General features: G+C 44.1%; 1 pseudogene; it reads right to left on the reverse strand.

The window, feature by feature from the left end:
- Window positions 1–201: 201 nt before the first annotated feature.
- LOC137364055 (probable G-protein coupled receptor 139) lies at window positions 202–12756 on the reverse strand (annotated as a pseudogene).
- Window positions 12757–13809: the final 1053 nt, after the last annotated feature.

Raw genomic sequence — 13809 nt, forward strand, 5'->3', positions numbered from 1 at the left:
TCACCATCCACTCACCATGGGAAACAGCCCCCCTCCCCACCTGCCACACTCTCCATCACGATAGTAATAGGCCTCCCGCTTTTTCACCGGACCAGCAGACCCCGCCCCACCTCTGACACGATATTGACAGTCCCAGATCTGTCTCTATAGCGATTGGCCACGCTCACTCTCTGCTGCATATAGTCAGTTATTCAGTTCCTCTCACGTTTGTATCAACTTCACAATTGGAATAAAGGGATATTTCAGCACATTTTTCAACTGCTCTCTGAACTGTGTCTGGGACACAGCGTAAATTGCGGTGTTTCTGCAGCAACTCAGGAGCTGCAGCATGAAGCCCAAATCCAGCAGAAAATCAGGGAGATCAACAGACTCATAGTGCAACAACAATATTCGGCTCCAATTTGAATAAACCATTAAGAGTACCCAAAGCAGTATGAAATTAGCCGAGATAACAAACAGTAAAATGATAGATTTCCTACGGCTCTCCATCTCTGCATCTCTGCGACTCTCCCCACTGTTGTGAGCTCGGAGTCTCCTACGTCCTCTGCTGCTCACCAAAATGTGTTTGACGGTTAAAGCATTGAGCAGCAGAATCACAACAAATGGGATACCCGGGGTTAGAATGTTATGAATGAACTCGATTGCGGTCCAGACCTGAGAGTACAGAACACCTCTTCTTATCGAACAAAACCAGGGGTAGTTCATCAGCCAATACCTATCTGTTAACATGAAATACCAGGTGATGTTCTTTAACAAGCTCAGAACAGTCACTGTTCCCAGAACCACAGCCGCCGTTTTCTAGCTGCAATATTTACTTTTCAGCTTCTGGCAACAAATGGCCACAAATCGATCAAAGGTGAACATAACGGTGAACCAAACAGAACAGTCTGTGGCTGTGTAAAGCAGGACGGCGTGGATATTACACACGGGAATGGACTCCAGGAACTGAAACTGTTCCCGATAAACAATTGGAATGTGCCTCAATATCAGGTCAAGTACAACAAGCAGCAGATCCGTCGCTGCCATGGCCACCAAGTAGCGAGTGACACATTTGGAGAGACCACATTTTCCCTGAGACAGGATGCTAATTGTCAGCAAGTTAATGGTGAGGAAGGGAAATAAACAGAGAAATTATACATCAGGCTAGGAGCAATGACAAATGAATGATACTGAAATTGCTGAACTCAATGTTGATCATAATCCTCCCTCCCTCCTTTCCCTGTCTGTCATCTCTATTCTCCACCAGTTCTGATGAAGGGTCATTGACCTGAAACATTGAATCTGTTTCTCACTCCACAGATATTGCCAGAGCTGCTGGGTATTTCCAGCATTTACTGGTTTTATTTCAGATTTTCAGCGTGCACATCACTTTGCTATTGTATAGAAATTTAAATGTTGGACTGACAGAGAGATTCACTCACCGATGAAAGACATCACGGATTTCAATTATTTCAAAGCAGTTACTGGAAATAGGTCTATTGAAAAATCAAGGAAGCAAATAATGCCAATCGTCACTAACAAGGCAATTTATCAGGGAAATTATACATCAGGTTGGGAGTAAAAATAACAGTTCAAAGAACAAAGAACAGGACAGCACAGGAACAGGCCATTCGGCCCTCCAAGCCTGCGCCAATCATGATGCCTGTCTAAACTAAAACTTTCTGCACATCCGGGGTCCATATCCCTCTATTCCCATCCTATTCATGTATTTGTCAAGATGCCTCTGAAACGTCGCTGTCGTACTTGCTTCCACCACCTCACCCGGCAGCAAATTCCAGGCACTCACCACCCTCTGTGCAAAAAAACGTGCCTCGCACATCCCCTCTAAACTTTGCCCCTCGCACCTTAAACCTAAGTCCCCTAGTAAATGACTCTTCCACCCTGGGAAAAAGCTTCTGACTATCCACTCTGTCCATGCCACTCACAACTTTGTAAACCTCTATCATGTCGCACCTCCACCTCCGTCGTTCCAGTGAAAACAATCTGAGTTTATCCAACCTCTCCTCATAGCCAATGCCCTCCAGACCAGGCAACATCCCAGTAAATCTCTTCTGTACCCACTCCAAAGATTTCAAGTCCTTCTGGAAATGTGGTGAACAGAATTGTATGCAATATTCTAAGTGTGGCCGAACGAAGGTTCGATACAGCTGCTGCATGACTTGCCAATTTTTATACTGTTTGTCCCGACCGATGAAGGCAAGCACGCTGTACGCCTTTTTGACTATCTTATCCACCTGCCTTGTCACTTTCAGGGATCTGTGGACCTCTGCACCCAGATCTCTCTGCCTGTCAATATTCCTAAGGGTTCTGCCATTTACTGAATAATTCCCACTTGTATTAGATCTTCCAAAATGCTTTACCTCACCTTTTTCTCATAATTTCTCATCTCTTGGGGAGGATGAGGAATGGCCCCGGGTACAGTTCACATCCGCAACCAGATTAAAAACTTTGGCAGGCTGGATCCTGGCCTACGGGCTGTATGTTGGACAAATCTGGACGAGCAAAATGGGAAGAGAGGTGGCAAATGGAATTCAGTCGCGACAATTGTGAAGCGATGCATTATTGCAGAAGGAATAGCGGGAGAGCAAGAGGGTAACCAGGGAAAGGGTTGCGAAAGGGTTGGCCTACTCAAGGACAGAGATGGGAATCAATGTGTGGAGTCAGAGGAAATAAGCAAGGTTCAAAGTGAGTACTTTGCATCAGTATTCACCAAAGAGAAGGACTTAGTGGATGATGAGCCTAGGGAAGGGAATGCAGATAGTCTCAGTCATCTCATTTAAAAAAAGGAGGAGGTGTTGGGTGTCTTGCAAAGCATTAAGGTAGATAAGTCTCCTGGGCCTGATGATATCTACCCTAGAATACTGATGGAGGCAAGGGAAGAAATTGCTGGGACCTTGACAGAAATCTTTGTATCCTCATCGGCTACAGGTGAGGTCCCAGAGCACTGGAGAATAGCCAATGTTGTTACTTTGTTTAAGAAGGGTAGCAAGGATAATCTAGGAAATTATAGGCCGCTGAGTCAAACGTCACTGGTAGGGAAACAATTTGAGAGGATTCTTCGGGACAGGACTTACTCCTATTTGGAAACAAATGGACTTATTTGCGACAGACAGCATGGTTTTGTGAAGGGGAGGTGGTGTCTCACTAATTTGATTGGATCTTTAGAGGAAGTGACGAAGATGATTGATGAAGGAAGGGCAGTGAATGTTATCTCTATGGACTTCAGTAAAGCCTTTGACAAGGTCCCTCACGGTCGACTGGTACAAAAGGTGAAATCACACGGGATCAGAGGAGAGTTAGCAAGATGGATACAGAACTGGCTCTGTCATAGAAGACAGAGGGTATCAGTGGAAAGGTGTTTTTTTGAATGGAGGGATGTGACAAATGGGGTTCCACATGAATCAGTGCTGGGACCTTTGCTGTTTGTAGTATATATAAATGATTTGGAGGAAAATGTAGCTGGTCTGGTTAGTAAGTTTGCGGATAACACAAAGGTTGGTGGAGTTGCGGATAATGATGAGGATTGTCAAAGGATACAGCAAGATACAGATCGGTTGGAGACTTGGGCGGAGAAATGGCAGATGGAGTTTAATCCGGGCAAATGTGAGGTAATGCATTTTGGAAGGTCTAATGCAGGTGGGAGGTATACAGTAAATGGTAGAACCCTGAGGAGCATTGACAGGCAGAGAGATCTGGGCGTACAGGTCCACAGGTCACTGAAAGTGGCAACGCAGGTGGATAAGGCAGTCATGAAGGCATATGGCATGCTTGCCTTCATCGGTCGGGTCATAGAATTTAAAAATTGGCAAGTCATGTTGCAGCTGTATAGATCCTTAGTTAGGCCATACTTAGAATATTGCGTGCATTTCTGGTCGCCACACTACCAGAAGGACGTGGAGGCTTTTAAGAGGGTACAGAAGAGGTTTACTAGGAAGTTGCCTGGTCTGGAGGGCATTAGCTATGAGGAGCGGTTGAAAAACTCGGATTGTTTTCACTGGAACGACGGATGTGGAGGGGCGACATGATAGAGGTTCACAAATTTCTGAGCGGCATGGACAGAGTGGATATTCAGAAGCTTTTTCCCAGGGTGGAAGAGCCAGATACTAGGGGACATAGCTTTAAGGTGCGAGGGGCAAAGTTTAGAAGGGATGTGCGAGGCAAGTTATTAACACAGAGGGTGGTGAGTGCCTGGAATGTGCTGCCGGGTGAGGTGGTGGAAGCAGATATGATAGCGACGTTTAAGAGACATCTTGACAAATACATGTATAGGAAGGGAACAGAGGGATGTGGACCCCGGAAGTGCAGAAGGTTTTAGATTAGGCAGGCATGAAGATCGGCGCAGGCTTGGAGGTCCGAATGGCCTGTTCCTGTGTTGTACTGTTCTTTGTTCTTTGAGACAATATATAGTTAATCACACAGTTCCACACAGTGTGCAAGAACACAGGGAACTGTATGTGCATATGAATTTTGAATGTTGCAGGACATATTGAGAGAATGTTTACCTCAGCATATTTGATATTGTGCTTTAGATTTAGAGATACAGCACTGAAGTATGCCCTTCGGCCCACCGAGTCTGTGCCGACCATTAACCACCCATTTATACTAATCCTACGCTAATCCCACATTCCTACCACATCCTTACCTGTCCCTATATTCCCCTACCACCTACCTATACTACGGACAATTTATAATGGCCAATTTACCTATCAACCTGCAAGTCTTTTGGCTGTGGGAGGAAAGCGGAGCACCTGGAGGAAACCCACGCAGTCACAGGGAGAACTTGCAAACTCCACACAGGCAGTACCCAGAATTGAACCCGGGTCGCTGCATCTTTAAGGCTGCGGTGCTAACCACTGAGCCACTGTGCCTTTAGAAACAGAATCATTGAGTGCTGGGTGGCACAGTGGCGGAGTGATTAGCACTGCAGCCTTCCAGTTCTCGGGACGTGCGTTCCATTCTTGGTACTGCCTGCACTTAGTTTGTAAGTTCTTCCTGTGACTGTGTGGGTTTTTGGTGGGTGCTCCAGTTTCCTCCCACAGCCTAAGACTTGCAGGTTGATTGGCAAATTGGCCATTATCAATGGCCCCTAGTGTAGGTATGTGATAGGGCATATGGGATTACTGCAGGGTAAGCATAAATGGGTGGTTGTTGATCGGCACAGACTCGATGGGGCGAAGGGCCTGTTTCAGTGCTGTATCTCGAAAATAAAAAATGCAGGGAAGCTATCCTGAACGTTTATAAAGCACTGGTTCGACCCCAAGTATAGTATTGTGTTCAGATCTGGTTGTCAGACATTGCGAAGGATGTGAGGGTCCTTTGGAGGTTGCAGAGGAGATTTACCAGAATAATTCCAGAGATTATGGAAATTTAGTTGCAAGGTTAGGTTGGAAAACTGGTGGCTTTCTCCTTGGAAAAAAGGCGATTGAGAGGATATTAAATAAACTTGCAAAATATTATTACAGGCATAGATATGTTGTTAAAGAATAATGATATCAGCGTCATTTGCTAAGTTATGAACTGGAGGGTGTTCATTGGAGTCGGACTTGAGCACCTCTTTGCAGGTACTTACTAAAACAGGTGAAGGAATTGTGTGAGGATCACAGTGTTTGTTATCCTCTTACTCTGTACAATTAATGAGAAACTGATTAAACATAGACTCCAGCATCATTCTTCCACACCAAGCGTTCCATAGTTAAATGTGGCAGCAGAGGATATTTGCCTAAAGTTGAAGGTTGGAATCTAGGCTTTTTTTTGCTTTACATAGAAAATCAAAATCTCATTTGGCTATTGCCGAACATATGGCAGAAAGTAAGTGTAAATTATGAGGGTATGATTACCCTCTGACGTTCTCTGAGTTTGACGATATTACCAGTTGAAGAATGACGTGGATAGGTGAACACAGGTTATGTTCCGACCAAATAGGAACACAAGAACACAAGACATAGGAGCAGCAGTAGAACATATGGCCCATCCAGCCTGCTCCACCATTCAATACTGTCATGGATGATCTTTGGATTCAATTTCACTTTTCACTCCCCGTATGCCTTGATTCGTTGAGAGGTCGGAGGTGTTCCTATCCCAGCCTTAAATATATTCAACGTTGGAGCATCCACAACCCTCTGGGGTAGTGAATTCTAAAGATTCACAACCCTTAGAGTCAAGTAATTTCTCCTTATCTCCGTCCTAGATGATAGCCCCCTTATTCTGAAATGGTGTTCCCTACCCCCACCTCCCCCCACACCCCCATCCCCCCGTGTTTTATATTCCTAGACCAGTGTAAATAATCTCTCAATGCCTGACCTATCCAGCCCCTTTTGAATCTTAGAGGTTTCAATAAAGTCACCTCTTATTCTTCTGAACTACTGCGAATGCAGACCCAATTTATACAGCCTCTCATCATGGGATTGCCTCTTAATCCAGGAACCAATCTCGTGAACCTTCACTTTACCACCTCAAATGCAAGCATATCCTTTCTTAAATGTGGATACCAAAACTGCACACAGTACTCCAGATGTGGTCCCAACAAAACCCTATACAACTGTAACAATGCTTCGTTAATGATGTACACCAATCCCCTTGCAATAAAGACCAGCATGTCATTTGCTTTCTAATTGCTCGCTGCATCTGCATGTTGACGTTATGTTTTCATGAAACAAGTACACCAAAGTCTATTTTAACATCGACACTTCCAAGTTCCACACCTTTTAAAAATATTCTGTATTTCTATTCTTATGACCAAAGTGAACAATTTCACACTTCTGAACATTATAATCCATTTGCCATCTTGTTGCCCACTCACTTAACCAGTCTATATCCCTTTGCAGCCTTTCTGTGGCCTTCCCACCTACATATGCATCATTACTGTTCCACCTAGATATGTATCATTAGCAAAACTTAGATACATTACTCTTTATCTCTTCATCTAAGTCATTAATCTTGATTTTAAATAGCTGAGGCCCCAACACTGATCCTTCAACACTCCACTATTTGCTAAAATAAAATAAAGTACCTCAGCAGGTCTGGCAGCATCTGTGGAGATAAAAGCCGAGTTAAAGTTTCTTCTCAGTGACCTTTCATCAGAAATGGCAAAGGATAGAAATGTAATAGACTTTAAGCAAATAAAGCAGCTGTGGGGGGACAATGAAACAAAAGGGAAGGTGTTGACAGGACAGAGGGCCAGAAAGATGAACTGACAAGGAGCTCATGGGGTAAACGCAAAGGCAAAGAGAGTGCTAATGACGTGGTGAAAGACAAAGCGTTAGTGCAGAGAGGATGTCAAATGGCAGAATTTAACAGCCCTACAAAAAGCAAAAACATGAAAAAAAATCAGTGCGCATGCACATGATAAAAAACAAAAAAGGAATGCTGAGACAAAGTAAAATAACATTTAAAAACATATAAAAAGGGTTAGTCACGCTCTGAAATGATTGGACACAAGGTTCAGTCTGCTAGAGTGCAGCGTGCCTCATTGCTGAATGAGGTGCTGTTCCTGGAGGTTGCGTTGATGTTCACTGAAATACTGCAGCAAGCTCAGGACAGAGATGTGGGCATGAAAGCAGCGGGGCGTGTCGAAGTGGAAAGCGACAGGAAGCTTGAGGTCATGTTAGCAATTCGCATTTGGTCTACCTAATGAATAGGAGGCCTTCTGTTTTGTTCTCTTTTCCCCCACCCCTGCTTTATTTAGTGAAAACCTACTGCATTTCTCATTTTGCCAGTTCTGATGGGAGGTCACTGAGCTGAAACGTTAACTCAGCTTCTCTCTCCACAGATGCTGTTGGCCAGCTGAGTATTTCCAAAACTTATTGCTTTTGTTTTTGTTTTTATTTCCGATTTCCAGCATCAGCAGCATTTTGCTTTTATTCCACTATTTAACAAAGAACAAAGAACAGGCCATTCGGCCCTGCAAGCCTGCGCCGATCCTGATGCCTGCCGAAAGTAAAACGTTCTGCACATCCGGGGCCCATATCCCTCTATTCCCTTCCTATTCATATATTTGTCAAGAAGTCTCTTAAACGTTGCTATCGTATCTGCTTCCACCACCTCCCCTGGCAGCAAGTTCCAGGCACTCACCATCCTCTGTGTAAAAAACTTGACTCGCACATCCCCTCTCAACTTTGCCCCTCGCACCTTAAACCTATGTTCTTCTAGTATCTGACTCTTCTACCCTGGGAAAAAGCTTCTGACTATCCACTCTGTCCATGCCGCTCATATCTTTGCAAACCTCTATCATGTCTCCCCTCCACCTCCGTCGTTCCACTGAAAACAATCCGAGTTTTTCCAACCTCTCCTCATAGCTAATGCCCTCCAGACCAGGAAACATCCTGGTAAACATCCTCTGTACCCTCTCCAAAGCCTCCACATCCTTCTAGTAGTGCGGCGACCAGAATTGCACACAATATTCTAAGTATGGCCTAACTAAGGTTCTGTACAGCTGCAACATGACTTGCCAATTCTTTTACTCTCTGCCCGACCGGTGAAGGCAAGCATGCCGTATGCCTTCTTGCCTACCTTATCCACCTGCGTTGCCACTTTCAGTGACCTGTGGACTTGTACGTCCAGATCTCTCTGCCTGTCAATACTCCTAAGGGTTCTGCCATTTACTGTATACCTCCCACCTGCATTAGACCTTCCAAAATGCATTACCTCACATTTGTCCGGATTAAACTCCATCTGCCATTTCTCCACCGATGTCTCCTACCGATCTATATCCTGCTGTATCCTCCAATAATCCTCATCATTATCCGCAACTCCACCAACCTTTGTGTCATCCGCAAACTTACTGATCAGACCAGCTACATTTTCCTCCAAATCATTTATATATACTACAGACAGCAAACGTCCCAGCACTGATCCCTGCGGAAAACCACTGGCCATTTATTGCTGTTTATGCCTCCTCGTTGTTTCCTGTCTGTCAACTAATCATCTCTCCATGCTATTACATTAACCTGAACTCCATGAGATCTTATCTTGCCTATTAAACGCTTGTGTGGAACCTAATAGAACACCATTTGGAAATTCAGGTACACTAGACTGGTTCCCCTTTATCTACCCTGCTAGTTACCTCACCAAAAACTCTGTTAAATTTGTCAACCGAGTTCCCTTCAGTAAAACCATGTTGATTTGTTCCAATCATACTGTGCTATCTCGGTGTATTGTTAAGACTTCCTCTAATAATATATGCCAGCATTTCCCCAGTGACTGATGTTAGGCTCACTGGCCTATATTTCCCTATTTTCTCCCTCCCACATTTCTCATAGAGTCATAGTCAGACAGAGATACAGCACTGAACCAGCCCCTTCGGTCCAGCGCGTCTGTGCCGACCAACAACCACCCATTTATACTAATCCTACATTAATCCCATATTCCCTACCACATCCCCACCATTCTTCTACCAGCTACCTACACTAGGGGCAATTTACAATGGCCAATTTACCTATCAACCTGCAAGTCTTTGGTTGTGACGCTCAGACTCTATGATATTTGTGCATTTGTTAGCAAATTCAATTATGTCTGTCGTCATTGTACCTGTGGCAGGTCTTTCTGCTGGAGACAGGATTTAATTTATTGCTCATGGCTGGACAGGGAAATGCAGTAGAAAAAAAAAGGATTTCAACTGGAATCAGGAGCACATTGACGAGCACATTGACAGGTAAATAAAATAAGAGGATTAAGATTAACATAAGTAATAACAGCGAGAAAAAATCGATAAGTCCTGGAAATACTCAGCAGGTCAGGCATCATCTGTGGGGAGAGAAACAGCGTTAAAGTATCAGGTCGATAACCTTACATTGAGACACATTCACATGAAATTTCACGAACTGAAAAGTTAATTCCAATTTTCTCTCAACAGGCACTGCCAGGCCGACTGAGTATTATCAGCATTTTCTGTATCTTTTCAGATTTACAGCATCCACGGTTATTTTTTTCTGCATGAGGTTTCTAATAAATCAACACCACAGTAAATATTGACGAGGACAGTAATAGACATTCAGGACGTCATTTATAAACATAATGGTGAATGGTTGTTTTTTTTATATGCAGCCGTGTTCTACACCGTTCAGTATTAGGAGCACTGTTGTTTCTGATGTACATTAATGACTAAACTTCAGGCGGCTCACAGGAGAAATTGTTGAAATTTCCAGAAGACACGAGGCGTATACGTATCGTGGTGAATGGCAAATATAGTATAAGAATTCAAGCGGAAATAGACAGGGTAGTGCAATGGGTAGTCATATGGTAGATGTGTGAGGTCATGCATTTTGTAATAATGGATCAGGAGAGCTGCATGGTGCAACGTTAAAGCTGGTATAAGAACAGAGAGCCCTGTGGTGTTTGAACACAAATCTTTGAAGATGGCAGGACATGTTAATAAAGTTAATAAAGGACAGGTTAATAAAGCTAATAAAGTAATTCTGGTAATTATGGTATCCTGGGCTTTATAAATAGTGACGTACAGTAAAAAAGCCCGGCCTTTATGCTAAAGGTATATAAAACACTGGGCGGCCCGTGCTGCAGGAATGTGTCCAACAATGGGCACCACACTTTAGCTCGGATGCCAAGGCTTTGGAGAGGCCACAGATGTGATTTACTATTATGGTCCCAGGGATGTGATTACAGTTACATGGATAGACTAGGGAAACTGGGATTGTTCTCCTTAGAGCAGAATATTGATAGAGGTGCTTGAAATTATGATGGGTTTAGATTTTAAAAATATATAAATATATATATATTGGTTCCAATGGCTGGCGGGTCGATAAACAGAGGCCACTGATTAAGATGATTGGCAAAAGACGCATTGCAACATGAATAAATCTTTGTCTTGCTGCAAGTTGGTTAAGATATGGAATGCACTGTCTAATAACTATCTATATTTAACGGTGACTGCTTCTGTTATAGTGGAACGTCACCAACGTGATCTACTGGGCATGGTCACACACCCAACTGCACATTAATGGAGTGAGACTGCTTTCAGTTCCTGTGCATCTCCCCGTTGACATGGGGACCCGCAGAACCAAGTACACCATTGGGAATGCCGCTGTCCTGGCAAAGGCACGGAGCCTCTCATTTTGTTTTCTCCCTGCAGAGGGAGAGAATGATGTATTCTCCTCACCCAGAATAGATGGCTTCTGTCACATAGCGGACAATTGATGGGTGGCATACTAAGAGATGAAGGAAATGTCGTCTGCTTCTACCTAGAAAAACCCAGATACCCAGTAGATGTTTAATGAAACAGTTTCCTTAACGGCCACTAGCAGCTCCGTCCTCACCTTGGTGTGAGGATCCAGGTCGTGTTACAGCAGGTGGGACAGCTCTGTGGCCACCTCCTTATTGAATCAGAGTCGACTCAATCATTGTTCCTGGTTAGGTGTTGGTAGGAAAAGTGCTCTTGGAAAACCCAGGATGGGTAATACAGAGTCTCCTCCTCCTCCCTCTTTATAGATCTTTCCCTCTCTGCAGCCTTTGTACCATTTGTTCGTCATGTTGCAGACCCAGAGACACTGTAACTACAGTCCCCATATCTCGGCCAGAGTTGGGTCACCAAATCCTCTGTCCTCCCTGAACGTCTGCAGCAGCTCGCGACACAGTCTCCAGAAAAAAACATCCACAGCACCTCCACTAACTTCACAACAGCAGAAATAAATTAAAAGCCACTCACCTGCAGGTTGGATGCCTGGTACTTTTAAATTACGGTGGAAGGAATTCCTCATGCTCCTGAATGTATGTTCAAATGACAGTCACTAACACAGGCGTTCAGTGGACATGCATATACAAAGTTTGAGAGATATACATCAGAGGTAACCGATCGCCCTGCCAACATGGAGCACTATGTGAGACTCGCCATAATTGGCTGGCTGCAGGTCCTGTACCACCTTCTGATTTGTGGGCCTACTTACTAACAGCAGTGCCCCCACCCCATCCCCATCTGCCCTCCCCCACCCCAACCCCGGGAAGATGATCATAGGCAGGCAAAGTTACAGAGGGAAAAATATATTTTAAAAAGGAATTGGATAAATATTCTTAGGGAACTGTTGTGGAAGCATGGATCTAATTTGAGGTGTGCAATTGTTAAAATTGCAGTATTGTCAGACCAGGAACCAATGCACATCAGTGAGCACAGGGGACAGGGGTGAATGGGATTTAGTGTGGGTTAGGATACAGGCAGACGAGTGTTGCGTGAGCTGTGGTTAATGAGTGTTACTAACTGAGATGATTATGAGGGGTGCATTAGGACGTCGAGTCTGGATTTAACAAAGGCACACATAAGGGTTTATGCACCCAATCGGTTGAGGCAGAGGACAATATTGCAGAGTTTGGAGTAGGCAAGATTGCTACTGAATTGGAGAAATATCTGAAGATGCAACGATGGAGTTTGTGATGGAGACTGAAGACATTCCGAAGACAAAGCTTCCAAAGCTTTAAATGATAATCATTAATTCAGTGCAATGTTGTTTATTGCTCTAATATATAGATGCAGAGACTTCGCAGGAACAACAGCAGCAGCAATCAGGTGAGAGCAAATGGTAAAAAACAGAAAACATTGCTTATGGAACTAATCGCTAGCTAGAGAGGCTTACCAGGGACACCAATAATAGCGAGGATGGGACAGTAAAAGTATCCAAAAATCAGAATTGCATATAGGATCCGAGATGTTAATGATAGCCAATCATACTTTGCAGGAAGATATTCAAGCCAAAAGGATAAACTCCGACCCAGTGTTGTCACATTCAAATCTATTGTTCTCAGATTCTGATCCATCGTTGTAATATTCCAATCCAGTGTTCTCAGATTCCAATCTATCTTCACCCTCTCCCTGTTCTCGCTGATCCTTGCTACTGAGAGTGTTGATTCTTGAATTGACGATATGTGATAGCATATTAAAATGAGTGCCTTATTAATAGAAAAAGGAAACCTCCTGCGGACAATTAGGGCCAAAGGGGACTGAAATTAATAACCGCCATTGAACAAACAAGTTCAGTTAACCCCTTTTAATCCAACGCTTTTTGGACAACAATAAATTAGAATGTATTACCGGTGTGAAGGGATATATGAGCGGTGCTGAGAGAAGGGATGATGTACCGCAGAGGCCCTGGGTGTAATTACCTCACCTTCATTATAAGGTCAGAAGTTTGCATGTTCTCTGTTACTTGCACAGTGTTCAGTTTCATTCACGACTCCTCAGAAGCTAAAGCAGTTCATGTCGACATACAGCAAGACAAAGAACAAATAAAGAACAAAGAACAGTACAGTACAGGGACAGGCCATTCGGCCCTCCAAGCCTGCGCCGATCTTGATGCCTGCCAAAACTAAAACCTTCTGCACTTCCGGGGACCGTATCCCTCTATTCCCATCCTATTCATGTATTTGTCAAGATGCCTCCTAAACGTTGCGATCGTACCTGCTTCCACCACCTCACCCGGCAGCAAGTTCCAGGCACTCACCACCCTCTGTGTAAAGAACTTGCCTCGCACATCCCCTCTGAACTTTGCCCCTCGCACCTTAAACCTATGTCCCCTAGTATCTGACTCTTCTACCCTGGGAAAAAGCTTCTGACTATCCACTCTGTCCATGTCGCTCATAACTTTGTAAACCTCTATCATGTCGCCCCTCCAAGTCCGTTGTTCCAGTGAAAACAATCCGAATTTATCCAACCTCTCCTCATAGCTAATGCCCTCCAGATCAGGCAACATCCTGGTAAACCTCTTCTGTACCCTCTCCAAAGCCTCCACGTCCTTCCGGTAGTGTGGCGACCAGAATTGCACGCAATATTCCCTATTTGAGGGTCTACTCTAAACTCATGGCATTGAGGCT

Source organism: Heterodontus francisci, unplaced genomic scaffold (genome assembly GCF_036365525.1).
Source record: "Heterodontus francisci isolate sHetFra1 unplaced genomic scaffold, sHetFra1.hap1 HAP1_SCAFFOLD_99, whole genome shotgun sequence".
Classification (NCBI taxonomy): domain Eukaryota; kingdom Metazoa; phylum Chordata; class Chondrichthyes; order Heterodontiformes; family Heterodontidae; genus Heterodontus; species Heterodontus francisci.